Source organism: Notamacropus eugenii, chromosome 4 (assembly GCF_028372415.1).
Source record: "Notamacropus eugenii isolate mMacEug1 chromosome 4, mMacEug1.pri_v2, whole genome shotgun sequence".
Classification (NCBI taxonomy): Eukaryota; Metazoa; Chordata; class Mammalia; order Diprotodontia; family Macropodidae; genus Notamacropus; species Notamacropus eugenii.
The window spans coordinates 208,434,479-208,451,602 of record NC_092875.1 but is presented as its reverse complement, the minus strand read 5'-3'; the positions used below and the strand labels follow the sequence as shown (position 1 = coordinate 208,451,602).

At 34.4% G+C, this 17,124-nt stretch overlaps 1 protein-coding gene across 4 annotated transcripts in view; it reads left to right on the top strand.

The window, feature by feature from the left end:
* The window catches only part of ZNF407 (zinc finger protein 407), a 609,391-nt gene that overhangs the window by 502,230 nt on the left and 90,037 nt on the right, over positions 1-17,124 (top strand). The window contains exon 9 of one of the 4 annotated variants that reach the window (XM_072604090.1): positions 1-17,124. This exon is cut by the window's left edge and continues 62,515 nt beyond it. The exons of the other annotated variants lie outside the window; for them this stretch is intronic. The gene's annotated coding sequence lies outside the window, so the exon portion shown is untranslated. 4 annotated transcript variants of the gene reach the window in all.

Here is a 17,124-nt window from a genome sequence, read left to right as displayed (position 1 = left end):
ACTGAGTGTAATACACAACGGTAATGATGCATCCTCAGGATTGTCTTAAATTCTTAACTGGGAAGACAAGACCAACTTAGATGAGATGATTAGAAAATGATATAAAATTTCATGTTTTTAAATTCCAAGTAGTATAATTGAACAGCTCATAGGATTGAGAAGTTAGTATTGAAGACAACCAGTTCAGTTCTCTCATTTTTCATAAAAGGAAATGGATTTGAGTGAGTTTAAGGGGCCTGCCTGAGATCCTAAAGGTAATAAGCAATAGAGCTGGAATTCAGTACTCTGATGCAGAATCTAGAAGTCTTAGGGAATGATGGTTAAGCATTCAATTAATACCTCTTGATGAATTTTTTTTTAAATAAAGTAGCCTACAGTGAACTGCTAAGCACTTAATGGATTCAGAGACTTCGTAAAATCTTTCTCAGGTAACTGGTCATAACTTAGAAGTAATTCTGGATTTTCAAAGACTATGTCAGCAGAGTATAAACTCTGGCAGGTTCTACCTTTCAGGAAAGGCTTACAATATTATCTATGGATCAACCTAACTAATTATGAAGAGGTTGATCATCAGTAGTTGACCACTGGGTGATGAATTCTCCCAGCAATGTCAATCAGTCAACAAGCTTTTATTAAGCTTTTACCAAAAATCAGGCTATTTGGTGGGGATACAAAGACAAAAGTAAAGTATTTCCTGCCCTGAAGAAGTGTATATTCTATGAATCATAACAGCATATACATAGATAAGTATATACAAAATAAATACATGGTAAATTTAAGGGTAGGGGGAGAGAGAGTACTAACATCTGGGAGAATCTGAAAACTCTTTATCCTTAAAGTGATAGTTGACTAGAGTTTTGAAGGAAACAAGAAATTCCCAGATTTAGGGTAAATAGAAGAATATACTCTAGGTGTGTAGGACAGCTAGCGCAAAGTCATGGCAGTGGAAGATGGAGTGTTGTGTGTGAAAAATGGCAAATAAACTGATGTGACTATACCATGGATTGTAGAAAGGGGAGTGAAGTTTCAGAAGGACCAGAAGGGAAGGCACCAAATTGCCAAGAGCTATTAATGCAAAACAGAAGGTTTGTATTTGATCCTAGAGCTAATACAAAACCATTGGAATTTATTGAAAAGGGAAGTGACATAAATTTGCACTTTAAGAAAATCATCTATGAATCATAGAAAAATACCAAATGGCCTTGGTCATGTCTAATCCTTTTCTACTGCTGCAGTGTTAGAGTGCTAGAAAAGGAGAGAGAGGGTGCTAAAATGAGTTTTTTTCAACCTTCTAAAACTTTAATTTAGCTGCTGGTACCAGGAGATTCTTCTCCACTGACTAAGAAAGAAGAATTCTTGACTATATGAAGTTATAACTAAATGGAAGCATACACTCCCCCTCCCCCTGGTTTTCTTTAGAGCAGTAAGAAACATTATTTCATTGAATATTTATTCATCTCACATAGCAGCACTTATGACACACATTACCAAAATATTTCCATGAAAATAATTGCAGCTTATGTGCCATCATTATAGGAAGTAGGGAAATTCTATGAAAAACACACAAACACGAAAGGTCCCTTCTTAGATACGATATCTATCTAAACGTTTATATTATTTGCAATGGAGAACACTGAAAGCTTTCCCAAGAAATACAGCAATAAAGCAAAAGTGTACCCTGTCCCCATTATTATTTAGCATAATTCTAGAAGTGCTACCTATGGCAGTAAGAGAGAGAACTTAAAGGTTTGAACATCAACAAAAAGGAGACCAAATTATCTCTATTTGAAGGTGACTTTAGGGCATACTTAAAAAAACTTTAAGAATCAGTGAGGAAGTCATCAGCTTTTGTGTACAGTGTTACCAACATACACTAAGAAACACTAGAAAGTGATTTTCTATTCAAAATAACTATTAAATAAACCATCTCAATATTAACCAACCGAGACACATTTATAGCTGATATGAATGTAACTAGCAAATTCTCTTTGCAAAAATAAAGACTAATTACAGAGAGTTTCTTTGTTAATGGTCTGATTGTGCTAATTCATAAAAATAATCATCCTACCTAAATTATTATATAGAAATTAAGGCTGTGCCAATCAAACTATCAAAAGATTATTTCATAGGACTAGATAAAATAATAATGAAATTCATTTGGAGGAACAAAGAGGTGTACAATTTCAAAGAAAGGGGCAGGTAGGTGGCTCAGTAGATAGATCACTGATCCTGGATTCAGGAGGACCTGAATTCAAATTCGGTCTTAGACACTTAACACTTAACTAGATGTTTGACAAGTCACTTAACACCGATTGCTTTACAAAAAAATAAAATAAAATTTCGAGAGAAATAATGAACAAAGCGGGAATGAAAAAGACATTTTCAGGTAGCAAACTATATTCTAAACCATCCATTATATAAATTGAACATATAAAAGTAATATGATTATAGTCTGTTTTGTTAGGGCTAGAGGATACCTTAGAAATCACTTAGTCCAACTCCCACACTTTAATGGTGACGAAACTGATTTTTTTATAGCGGTAGAGTGACTTGCCAAGCAACACACAGCAAGATGGAGCTCAAGTTTCTGGACTCTGTGTACTACCATTCCACTTGTAAAATCACATAATAGATCTTTTTTCCCCTTTACTCTTCTTTATTCAGGTAAATGAAGCTAAGCAATGACTTTTGCTTCATATCATTATCAGCCAATTATATCCCACCCTTCAGAGCCCAAAATTGGATGCATGTTCCTACATCTAAATCCCAGTTCCAAATTTGGGATTTCAAGATTAATTGCCATGTCATAAATTAAGGTCACAGATTAGTACAAATGATTCCATGACAGCCTGGTATTCCCAAAGAATAAAGGGAATCTGGTTCCAGCACATTATCTCCAACTTCTTAGCTCAACATATGAAAAAATGTATATTGCTTTACATTGCAAACTTTAATACACAATAAAGATGTCAATTATTTTTTTTTATTTTTTATATTATAATTGAATGGTTAGTGAAAATTCAGAAACGATAAATGCAAATATTAATTTTTAGATTTCTACTAGGCTTCAGATTTAGTGAGATATGTATATAGATATAGATATATATATATGTATATAAAATAGACTATTAATGTATCAGAAACTCTTTGCAGATAGGATATTTTAAGTACATTTCTGTGAATGTGGAGAAGGTATTAAAATTCTACAAATGTTTTTCTTTTTAGTGACTTTTCCTTTGAGAATACTTAATGTTTTGTCTCTTAAAGTTGGAAAGCACCTGCATTTAGGATAAATGTTAACTTTATCAACAAATCTGTCTAGCAATAGCATTTTAAACTTTAGACCTGTCATTAAAGCACCTTAGCTAACGTAAAACCTAAAACCTGCTACTTTTACTTTTATAAAGTATTATCTTTGCGTCCTCATTTTTTGTGAAACTGGCTATTTAACTTCAAAATAAGTAACGTTTAATCATTATTTTAGATTATTATGGAGGTAATTATTAGACTAATATGTGATTAGCATTTTCTAATGACAATCTTAATTTTAACAAATATTTTCATTCATTTTTCCACAATCATTAAAGGCTTTAAGAGTTCTGATTTTGTTAACTAACTGGATCCCTTGGCTATTCATCAGTGATGCAATTGAACCTAATACACCAGTGGCCAGTAATCAGTGTGTTGCCTATTAAATGAAGGAAATTTTGTCATTGTCTTTCTGAGAGCCACCTTTTATTTCCCCTCTTCATCACACAGCAGGTAGATGTAGAAAATATTGTAGCACCTAACAATCAGACATTGAACTTTCTTTCTAAAATGGCAAGTTAAAACAGTCCCTTGTGATTCCAAATTATGTAAAATAAAAAAGAATCTTTTATCGCTGATAGGTCTTGTCATTACCATTCAGTTGCATTCTTTAAAAATAGATGAATTCAAACTTTTTTATCTTTTTTTTTTTTGCAAGGAAAATGATCATCTCTGCTCACTATTATTGTTGAAAGGCTTTTTTCCTATAAGTAAAGTTATCTAGCAAAGATTTTATCTTATTTTACCCTTATCTTAATATAATTTCCCTAATACTATTGGTTGTAACTAATAGGACTTCTTTCCTTTGAACCAAGAACATGTCTTCTAAAAACAAAGCCAAAGGAGCAAAGTGTGTAAGAGGAGGGTGTGTATAAGAAAAATGTGGCTAGAAATGTCATTTTCACCCCACCCCCTTTATTTCCCTCCTTATTTCCCCTTTTTCTATCTCTGTCTCTTTTCCTGTTCTGTCTCCTTTTCTCCTCCGTCTCTCTCCTCTTTTCCCTCTTTCCTTCTCTCCCTCCCTTCTTCCTTCTCACAAAAGCTTGACTTTCTTGAACTACTTAATCTCAAAGTCTGTCATCTGGAATGTGGATAAGATTCTATAAGCATACCTTCTTACTTTTGCCATCTCACATTTCACAACCCACTCATTTATGCTACTTGAATAAGATCCAGAGCTCACTTATCCTTTAGCCTTAGCCTTTATTCTTCCATTTGTTCATAGACATATAGAAGATTGCAATGAGGTGCAATCTGATGCCTGCCTTAGCAGTCCTTTGGTGAGAAATATCTGAAGCTCCATGCTAATGACCTGTAATTGTTTTTATGGCTTCTCAGTGAGGTGTGAAGTGGTTTGATAGCTTGTCAATAAAGTATCAAATACCGTGACATACACTGTGAGAGTCAGTTCTATCTTTTTGAACCATACAGCACACAGTACCTTGCATGTGGAAGCTGCTCAATAACTATCCAAAGCATGGAAGAATGAATCAATCAGTATTTGAGGACTGTATCAAGAACCACATTTCTGACATTTTTAATGCTCTACTCTGTGCTGCACTTGGTTTTACTTTGTAGGGAAGAATGCAAAGCAAAATGGCAAAAAAGGGACCTATCTCTTATCTTTGGTTTTTAAAGCTTTCTGGTTGTTCTGTCTTTGCTTTGACATACTGAGAGTAATCACGGATTTGATCGTGAGTTCTTAGTCAACAATGCAACTTTCTATTATTGTTCCTATGGAAAATTGTGGTCCACTTAATGAATGACTTTGGAGGAAATCATTGTGGCAAAAAGTGGAACCACTCTTTAAAGGGACAATACAGCTGAGCTAACCATCTCAATTCATTAACTAATGTATGGTTGAGTAGACAATAAATTGTTTATCTTTCAAAGCTGAATTCATTGCAATTCAAGAAAATATTTTCTTAAGCTTTTGCCATAGTATTTGTTAGAATATGGTACTATATTGGATCTCGAATATCCTTTTCTAATATCCTAAGGATATTGAGACCTAAAAGAACTAAAGCATCTCCACAAATGACCATTTTAATGAAATAGAGCCTTTTCTAAAAGAACATGATATACTTCAGTCTGTTTTAATTACACAATATTGAATATTTTCTTTGACATATTCTCTCATCTCAAGTCTTTCAGATTTCAGCCAGTTCTTTTTTATAAAAACATCTTTCATGCTTAAAATATTGCCAAATTATGTATCTGTACAAGAGAGAAAATTAAGAGCAAGGAAAGCTGTTCTGAATTTGTGTATATGAAAATTAGTTAATTTTAAGTGGAGTGAGGAAAAATACATACTAGTACAAAGCAATCTCAAAAGGAATGTATCTATACATGTAAGGGTGCCTATAGCATACCAATAATTTTATACACATTCCTTCTGGAGTCATCACAACATTACTGAAAAGACTGTGAAGTTCGTTTCCCAAAAAAAGATGATGGTGGAAGTTCCTACTAAAAGTAGTTATAGTGGGCAGAGAGTACTGGATTTTCCATGCAGAAGGTCTGGCTACAAACTCTGCTTTTGCCATTTGTGAATTGTAACCCTGAAGAAGTCATTTAACCCTCTTTGGACCTCAGTTCCTTTATCTGCAAAATGGAAATAATATTGCTTGTGGTGATTACCTCACACTCAACCATTTCCCAAACTGTAAAGTGCTATGTAAATGTGAATCATTATTCTGTTATTGCTAATTATTGCCATCTGTATATGAAAACAGAACCTAGAATTTGTGATTTTCAGCTTATCATGACAATGATTGGAAAGGTAATATAATATAAAGATGGGGAAGGAAATCTTCACTCTTCCTTTTACTGGCTATGTGGTACAAAAAAAATGGGTATTAAAACACAATTGAATGAACTTTTATACATTTAGACATCTGCCTTAGTCACAGAAGATTAACAGCTCACTTACTGGGCTGTTCTCATCCTTAAAGTACACATTCTGTACAAATTTTTAGCCTGAACACCATCCTTGCTGCTACTTGGAACCACTCAGCAGCCAGGGTTGTTTCTATGAATTATTTTACCACAGAAATAAGAGTAATAAGAAAGGAAAATGGACCCCGTAATTCTTTTTTTAAAGAATTACTCTTCCATCAGGACTTTCATGACAGTAGGGACCTGTGATAGCACTCCTATAGGGAACTCCCAGGTTAGGAAACGTCCTCTCCCAATGACACCATCTCTGCAACTAGTACTTTTAGATTGTTACCTAGAGTACTGAGAAGTTATGTGACTTCTCCAGGGTCACATAGCCAGTAGGTATCTTCAACTTCAACCTAGGTATTCTTGTCCTTGAAGCCATATCTTTATTTTATACCTCACATCTGCCTCTCCACTAAAGCTAACTGGTATAGTGATCACAAAATCAAATTACAAATTTCCTTTAAATTTTATAGCACTAATCAATTTGTATTGGGTTCTAAATCTCTTTTATCTTCCCCAGATTTATTTAGCTGATGCAGTTGTCCTCTTAATAGAAACTTTTATGCTGAATTTTGACTACTTTACAGAGTAATAGAATAGAGGAGCCTAACGCGAGACTTCTGGAGAAGTGTTTAACATAGTTTTACATGTATGCTTCCAGAAATCTTTAATGTACAACCTACTGTGACAGATTACATGCTATGAACTCAAATATTCCATTTTAGCCAATTATGTTTATGTGTAGCAACTGTTAAGCAATTAGTAATTATTGACAAAATAAACTGAAACACCTCCAAAAGAAATGATAATGGTCAGTATTCTTTGGGTTACTTTAATTTGTAGATTATTGATATAATTCATTCCAGTCAATTGAATGATTGTAACCACTCTCTCTTATCCCTCTCCCCACCACCTCACCTCCAGTTTGCTATACAATTTGCATTCTCTGCTTAACTTACATTGCTAGTAATGTGATTTCAAAGAGTTTATGGGTGTGGGGAGGGGAGTTAAACAGTGTAAGACTGTTTTTGGAAACTTGAATTCCTCCATCATTTTACATTTTAAAAATTAATAATATTTAATTTATAAAATACATTTTTGTGTATATGTTGTGACTGTAGGGAGAGAGGGAGTTGATCTATAATTTCATTGCTATAGAAAACTCCCAGGTGAATAAACTCCCTCTGCCAAGGCAAATCAGTACCCTTTCTATAATTTAGCATCTTAAAGAGTTGCCTGGAGAGCACTAGAATAGCATAGTAACTTGTATAATAGGTGAGACTTGACCTTGATCATTCTGGCTTCATTGTTGATTCTGTATCTTTTACCCCAAGCTTCCTCATTCCAGTTGCAATAAAAAGAAAAAATCCTGGAGAAAGAAAGCAAAAAGTTATATTCATAAATTCATGTTTACTTCTTATGGTATCTTCTCAAATAATCACTTGGTTCTGAGATCTTTTTATTTCCCTCCAAAAGTGTACTTTACTGCTCATCCATGCCTGCTTATCCCATACTAATCTCATCCATGCCCTTCCTTCATACTGGAAAACTTTCTTTCTGTTCAGTTCCCCAGGGAACTGGTGGAACACTGTGAATATCTGTTTGTCACACTTTGCTCTCACCATGTGACCTCTCCTAACTCCCTGTCACACAATTCTTTGATGGCATCTTTTATTCCTGTTCTTCCAAGTTTTTCACTGGCTGTATGTTGCAACCTGGTCACAGCTGCCATGAGGCCTTTCCATCACTCTCTGTGTTAGGCTTATCTTTAGTGTTTCAGCAATCATGATGTTTAAGTCTTGCCACTACACAATAACACTTTCGACGTTTTCATTGAAAATATGAGCGTTTGCTGTTAGGAAAGTTTGCGCATTTGATTAAATTCAATGTAAAATCTATATAATGCAAATGATGCTTTAGCTCATTTTTTCCTTTCTTTCGTCCTTATCTGAGTGTTGTATTTAATCCCCAGAAAGAGAGAGGAAGAAAACTTTCAGAATATTTTTTCTCAATTAAGTACCATCTTACCTATTGAATGCTATTCTGTTTTAAAATATATCACATCACATTTTTGTTTAAGAGATGCAGAATAGTATATAAAATATTAAAACATGGTTAAGCCATGTCTATTAGTACCTTTCCTGTATAAGTAACTTGAACACCAGGCTTGTGATACACATATTTTTCCAAAGACAGGTTGCATACTCTCTTAAAGTCTAATAAAACTATAAGAAATATCTGCCACTCTCCTCCCACAAATGCATTTAATATTGGTAAGTTAACATAGTTCAAGAAAGGTGATCACCAGTGTAAGGAATTTTCGTCAAGGTTTCCTTTCTCAAAAAAAAAAAAAGACTATAGATAGATAAATCCCAAGGTGTTAGGATTACATTTATTTTATGGTCATAGTTGATTGATGATAATATCATCTGTGTCTGTCAAATTTATTATATTAATATGAAGAGAATGGAGGATTAATATTGTGGGTCATACCACGTTAGAGAGCCCAATAACGGAGTACCTTAAAAACTGTCAGTTCTATCAGAACGTCAGTGCCCATCTTCTCGAACAGGAATGTATGTTGGAAAGAAAGCCATTTTAGCTAGAAGCATAACAATCGCTTTATATTAATCATTCTCTGTTTAAGCAATATGAGAATGTCTACTTTTAGTGACAGAAATAAAATCCTTGAAGGGAACAGTCTGTGATGTGAACTCTGAAGGGACAGTGAGGCTGCCTATCCTGACTCCCTGTGGCCTAATTAAATGGTGGGGAAGATGCAGTCAAAGAAATTAAATTTTAAAAACTAAATTAACAAGAAAAGGGTGTGGCAGGAACCAGCAGGCTTAGTGTTGCTTTTGGAAATTATATGATGTTAGCATTTATATGATGCTAGCATATTATATGATGTTAGCATTTCAGGATTTAGGATTTAACTGCTTTAAAAAACCGGTTAACACTAGTTCCATTTTTGTCTAGTGCATTCTTTTCCTTCTTATCTTCTGCCTCTTGAATTTTGGAGTAAGAAAGAGACAGAAACTTCTTAAGATGTGCTCTTTTTGTTAATATTTTCTGTAACAGAGTGAATACTGACACCTTAAATTCATGATTTTGAAAGTTGCCCTAAATTGATAAGTATCTTTCAAATCATCTGTTACCAGCTTTACACTTTCTCCATAACATTAGTATTTTCAGAGAAAATGATCTACATGGTTTATGTATCTTGTTTATTAATGTAATATTTGAAAGATTTTACTGAGAAAAAGCAGTAAACATTCTTTAAATTTAAGATAGCTGGAGCCATAGGATATATAGAATCAAAAATGAAGACAGTTTATATGCATTTGAATTAAATCCTTCTGTGGATATTAAGCCCATCATTAAACTGTTGCTTTGAGTAACTTATCCTATCTCATCTGAGTTTAACATGACTGGTTTTGGTTAAATAGAGAAATTGCCAGGGATACTAAAAAATTGCAGTAAAATTGTAGTCATTATAGTAAATTTTGTCTTAATTCTATCATTTTTTTTCTTAAATACCTGGAATTTATTGGCCTTGACATTCCTTCTGATTCTATTCTATATTCTGTGTGCTATTAAACTTTTGAAATCTTACATATGACAACAGAAATCTCTTCCAAGGAAAAGGAAAATTGACAGGTTTTCCTGAAAATTTCAGCCAAAGGTTGTCAAATTGCACAAATGATCCTTATACAATGTAAAATGTTAAAGGCTGAGCTCCTTTTGAACCCATTTCTGCAAGGGAATTTGTGGGGGGTGGGGTGTAAATTTTTTTATAAGCCTTCAAAATGCCAAATTAACTCTTATTTCAAGTAACAAACCAGGGAACTCACATTTAACTCTTAACTCTGGTATCCAATTTTCAGACAGTTGAACAGTTTGCCATGTATGATTTCTGCCCCATACAGCTTTCCCAAAATGTGAAGCTGCCCTATAGATGAACTACAATCTGTTCATTTGTATATTTTACTAAGGAATGTCAGCTGAACTAGTGGGGACAAGGAAATGCTGTTCTGTCCTCCCTTGTCTCCAGGACACAGATGGTCCAGAAATTTTGTAGCTCAGTGAAGGTGAAGGGGGCTGCTGAGATGCTAGTCAATAAAGAGTGACGAATTCTGAGATGTTCAGTGGTAGGAACTGGCATGTCATTATACAGAGTGAAAAATGTTATTATAAAAAACTTGTACAAAGTCTTTGTTTCAAAGTTTAAGTTTTGTTAGACAGTAATTGAATTTTAGGCTAAATTTTTGTTTTTCCAATTCTATAAGCTTTCATCATGTCATTATTCAAGACAGAATTTTGGGTGACCCAAGTTAATGGTAAGTTCTTAAGGAGATGCACTGTCCTAGATAACAGAACTCTACCTGTTTCCTATTCTGCTAACTGTGTAATGATCCAATTAAATGGATATATCACTAGATTTTCTTTAAGCAATAATAATTGCTATGGACAGCTGAGATGTCAACAAGTTGAGATAATTCCAAAGAAATTTAAATCAGTCAAAAAACTGCAGACTTCATATGTAAACACACTTTGAGGCAAGAAGACTTGATTTCAGATCCTGACTCAGACTGTACCTTTGTGACCCTGGATAAGTCACTTATCCTCTAAGCCTTAATTTCTTCATCTGGAAAATATATCTCCCTTCTAGGGCTATTGTGAGGATCAAATGATAGTATAGTGTAAATATAGTGTAAAAATACCTTTAAGCGCTATAGAAATGTTAGATATTTTTCTTACTTGATACTTCATTGTTCTCAAATATGTGGGTACTATCTGTGTTTTCTCATCCTACATAACTCTTGTCACTGCCCTTGAGCAAAACTTCCACAGGAAATCCTCAGCCTGCTGGGGACCATTCTCTTGATCTCTTAGTATTATATAGTTAGCAATGAACTATACCAGCTATGCATCACATGTTCCTTTTTTTTTTTTTTTTTTTTTGATACTCAATTGGCCCACTGCCTTTTCTGGTCATAACATCCCTGCAGTGATATCGTTTTGTAATTCTCTTGCACAATTTCTCTTTGATAATGTGATACAGCTTATTTATGCTCAATGCATGTCTTTCCATTTGCTTTTGGTGCCGTTCAGCTTTACTTCTGTGAAGGCAAATGACAACATGTTCATGTAGGCCTTGGTTTCCTAGTGAATGGAATGTGAAGATCTGGGATGGTTAGATATTACCTAGACAACAAATATGGGGTTGGATTAAAACCCCAGATAGTTGGTACATGTGTATGTCTTAGGTGGGACTACACATGGAGAGCCATATTATTTTGGTGATGCTATATGACTTTAGCCTTTCTGCTGCCCCCACTTTTCCCATCTTGAACCCAGACCAGACATTCGTGGATCATTTTGTCCTTTCTATCTCTGCAGCATCTCTAAATTACCTTCCTTTCTCCCCATTCACAGTCCCCATCCTGTTTCAGACCCTCATCATCTCTCTCATGGACTTTTATAATAGCTTCCTATTTTACGTCCCTTCCTCAATTCATCCTCCAATCTTCATTTACTCTGCTTATAGTAATCACCTAACAAACACTTGTTGATTAATGAATAATTAGATAGTCCAAGAGAAAGGTCATGAAAGCCTGAACTAGGATGATTGGTATCTGAGTGGAGAGAAATTATATAATACAGAGTTAAAATAACAAAAATTGACAGCTAATTAAATATGGAAGTTCAGGGAAAGGAGAGAGTCAAGGGGGATTCCATGGTTGCAAACTTGGATTGCTTAAAGGCCAATAGCACCTTCAACAAAAATAGGAAAATTTAGAGGAGGAAAAGAGTTCTGGGTTTGGTACCAAAAGACCTGAATTCTACTCTCAGCTCTGATTCTGTGTGACCTTAGGAGTATCATTTCCCCTCTCTTTGTCCCAGTTTTCTCATCTGGAAAATGAAGGAGTTGTACTACATAACTTCAAAGCTCCCAAGATTCTGTGATTCTGGATGATGAAGACATTAAATAATTAGGCTATAGCAGGAGTGAAGAGAGGACCCATGCTGATGAAATTGAGTCCACAAAAGTGCCAAAATGTTTTTTTTTAAAACCCTTCATCCTTGATGCTTGCTAGAATTTTCCTTAGCAAGTTGTTGTCCCTTTATTTTGTTGTTGATTTCCACTTGTGATATTAAAGACTCAGATCAGGTATATTATTTGTAATTTCTTTGAAGGTGATAACCATATTCAATCATCATTTCAGGAGATCATTAGTCCCTCTTCACTTTAACCTTTCAGTACTCTTCTATTAAACCTGAAAGGTAATTAAGCCGTGAGCCTTATTGAAGTCTTTTTAAATGAATTCCCCAGAATTCTAATACTAGAACTACAGAATTTTAGAGTTGGAAGGGTCCTCAGAGACCATCTAGTTTAATCCATACCCAAAGAAGAATCCCCTCTTCATTTAGTCTAGTCATAGAAGACAAGTTCTAGAACCTTTTTCCTCTATCTCTCCCTCTCATCTACCTCATCCAACCCAGCAGGCTGAATCAGGATTTACAAATTTACCAGGTTGGCTTGGAACTGGGGAATCTCTCAAATAATGACTGTTTATGTAGATGGCTATGGTTGTGTCCATCATGTCTCCCCCTGCCTGACACCAATAGCCTCTGGCAAGATCAGAAGCAAGACTTGTTTCAACACTTCTCCACTTAGTGGTCATGTATGAAGGATGAAGGACAGCGGAATAGACAAGAAATGACCATATGGTGAGTTGAGAGGTAGAAACAGGAGCTGAGGGACAAAAGAAATGCTATGAGGACAATCTCAGTACAACTTTAAGCTTCCTACAAATACAATGTCAGCAGCTGACAAACCAGGCTGGTGTGCAGTAGCGAAAGACAAATTGATTCGTCTTGGATAAAGGAGGAGGTCATTCTTTAGGAGAAGAGACAGAGTCACACATAGTGACCTGCAGGTAGTGGCTGTTGTCATAGGTCTGAAGATAGTTTTCACATACTGGTTACACTTTGGTTCTTTTTTTTTTTTTAGTCACGTGTTCTCAAAGGGACAACAATATTGTCAACTTCATCTTCAAAAACAAAGAACGTTCTTATAAGTATACAAAGAAGCACATTGGGCTGCCTTCAACCAACTTAACTTTATTTAATATTTCTTGAGCACACCCAAAGTGCGTGCCATGCAATGTTTGCTCTTAGAGTAGTCCCTATAGAAATGTCATGGAGTGGGTTTAAAATATGATGCAAACAGAACCACTGACAATAAGCCAGAATATTTAAACATTTGCAGTGTTAGGCAATTAAATATGTGTATGTAAATGAAAACTCATGGTAAAGATTTCAGTGCTTCTCTTGTGTGTTTACTGAAGACTTCTGAGATAAAAATTGGTTAGGTCTGAACTTTAAGTGACAGAAAAGAGGAAACCTTTATAAATGGTATGAAAGCAGCTTTCCAGACATAGGATATAATATGGCCAAAAGTCTGAGACAGTTAAGTGGAATAACAGAGGTAGAGATTATCCAGTGCTGATGCTGAGATGGGCTCATATGGGCCAAGTTAGAATTTTGAGTTTGATGACAGTAATAATACCATTTGTAGAGCACTTTGTAGTTTGGAAAGCACCTTTACCTACATGATCTCATTTGAGCTTCGCAGCACAACCCAATGAAGTAGGTAGTACTTAATTTTATAGATTCATGATGAGATTGTGACTTACTCAAGGGTAAAAGGCTAGTGTCAGGGGTGGGAATTGAACACTGGTCTTTGTACTCTATCCAGTACACCAGATAATGGTAAAGGCTGTCCAGGGAATATAAATCCCCAAGAGAGTTTTTGGAGAGAAATGTATTCTGATCAGAGAAGATAATGACATGTAGGACAAGTGAAAAAAACAGAAACTTAAAGGGATTTGGTGAGCAGAATTTTCATAGAATTCAAGCAATGGGGGATGAATGACAATAGAGGTACACATAGGAAGGGGCCATGAGTATGAGGTATTTTGTGACATTAGAAACACAGGATTCACTACTTGCTTAGTACGAGGAGCAGAGGAAAATTCTTACTGAAAGTCTTGGTAGATAGAATGGAATTGTGGAAATAATTAACTCCTATATTCTCAGTCTCCTGTTTTTGAAGATGTCAAATCTTGTCTCTGTTTAATGTTTATTTACATTTCCTGACTCCCTATGGGCCACAAATTAATCAGTGCTACACTTATGACAAAAATAATGAGTATAATTCCCTCATGAAGTTACTGACTTTATAGATCTTCAGTACATACTTTTATACCATCAAATACACTTAAAAATTGTAATCACTAAGACTTCAAAGTACATCATCTTCTTTGAGATTTCATTTCATAAATTCTGGATAGGAATATTGTGGGTGACTAGTTTATTCTTCTTTGGCCTCTATAACTTACTCTAATATTAAGAATCTTAGAATTTCTCACCGTTTGATCAGCTCTAGAATTGGTTTTATCCTGGGATTTTTACTAAATAGGAATCTCTAGCTTTTATAGATTAAAATATTTAAAGAAAGTGAACAAATTTATCTGAAATTTTCAAGCGTATTGGTTTTCTAGCAGAAAGATAAGAAGACGAGATCCTATGGACTGAACCCTTCATAACACTTTTATTTGGTTTGATTCAGTGATCATTTATCAGATGAATACAATGTTCATAGGCAAAAACAATATAGTCTCTGTGCTCAGCGAGCTTACCTTTGACTAGGAAAATGCACCATGTACGTGGAGAAGTAAAATATGAAGTGTGTGTGTGTGTGTGTGTGTGTGTGTGTGTGTGTAAATATAAAACTTTTGATACGGACAGACTGCTAACAACTGATGGGATCAGGAAAGGTTTCATTAGGAAAAAATCTCATCTATAATGAATTCATCTGAATGAAGTTCTATAAGTTCTGTCTAATTATATATAGATTTATATATATGTAGACACACATACATGTGTATATATAGACACATATACATATATACATAGTATATATGTGTATTCATATACATACATACTGTATATGTATATAAGTGAATATATACATGTATAATGTTCATTTTTCTATATTTTGAAATTTAGCAAGGAATAGTTTGTTAGCAATAGTTTGTTAGATATTCTGGTTTACCCTAAATGAATGATTACGAAGAAGCTTAGCTAAAAGTGTGCCTTCCTGTTTTACATTACTTTCAATTATTTGCAACTCATGTGCACAGTAGCAAAAGTTGATAATCAATATAGTGTGGGGGAGGAGGACTTCCATCATTTAATTAAAAGGATGAATTGCCTTTATAAGTATATCTAATTTTAATACTCTAATAATGCTGTTTTCACTGTTATCTTTAATAGTTACATCTCCTTAAAAATTTTAAACTCAGTTCTCTGGAACTAATATTAGATTGTAATAAAAGTCAGGGACTGAATTTTTAAAAAGTACCAAATCTATTGTTATTATTAAGCAGATAATTATAGTAATAGAATTTCAAAAAATCCTTATCAGAACCATGAAATCCGTGTTTTAAGGTTAAACTATACTGATGCAGGGGGAGGAGGTGGGAAGTAGGCATGCTTTTGCCAAAGACGCTTTAGACTTTTGGAGCTTTTGAAACTATAAAACAATTTTGTGATTTTTCTCCTCCCATGTAAATGTTATATTATTTAACTGAGGAGAAGGTAGTGTAGGGTCTTAGTCCCCTCCCTTATTTGATAAAATCTTATCATTTAATCCAGTGATAAAAATGTTGAATGGCCACTTGAAACCTTGGACATATTCTAGCTATGTAGTTCTGGCTCTTAGGTTTTATTTGAAAATTTATTTAGGCAGAGGAAATGAAGTCAAGAGGCTTTGAGAAACAAGTATTTAATCGTCTGAGATGTATAAGGCAGGTACTCTGATTCAATTATTCAACCTACTTCACATCCCCATCCCCTTAGTACTCAGGGAAAGGACAACATGGAGAATGATTTTTCTAATCTGAGATTTAGAATTAGGTTGCATCTTCTGTTGATGAAGAAAATGTAAGGTTCAAAATGGACATTAGACATTTTAGATTAGAAAGAGGAAAGGAAAGTAATGAGCCCTATTTCTAAATGAATTTGAAAAGCAATCTGATTTTAGTTCTTGCAATGCAGAGCAAATAAAATAAAAACTATCGTACTTTATTTACTAACCAATGAATTGAATTGTCCGCCTTTTATTACAGATATAAAGCAAAGACTATGAAGAGACAATCATTTTTGTAGCTATCAGACTTTCAGTAACATATCTCTTGTGGTTTAAATAACAGATAGTTTAAGTGTTTTTCCATTACCTTCGTGTAAATGAAAAATGCATAAAATATTTTAACAAGGCAAAGTAATCCAAGGAGATTGTTATTTTGTGTTACAAATTAGGTTATTTCTGTCATAAAATTAAAGAAAAAAATCAACGTAAGGACATTTCAGCTTAATATCATTTACCAGAAGGAACATGTAACAGATTTAATGAGCTAGCAGGTCACCTGAATCCAGCTGTTTCCGACCAGCTTTATGAAACGGAGAATGCAGCTAGCAGTAGGAGGTAAGCATTATTACAAGCTCTCAAGGAGTTACAAAATCGATTTCTGCTTGAATGAATTAATTTAGATTATCAATTTATAACCAGCTACACGAATCCCATCAACTCAACAATTCAGTGAATGATCAGGTTCAGCCCTTGTAAGAGCTTAACAATTAGAGGGCTCATATTAGCTTTGTAGCTATCTTCTGCCCTACAGTGTTACTAACAAAGTTACTAGGCTTGACAGAAAGGTAAGGAAAATGTTTGCTTAAGTAGTATGCAGATGAAAAATAAAAAAAAAACAACCACAAAAAACCCTAACACCAAACATGAAA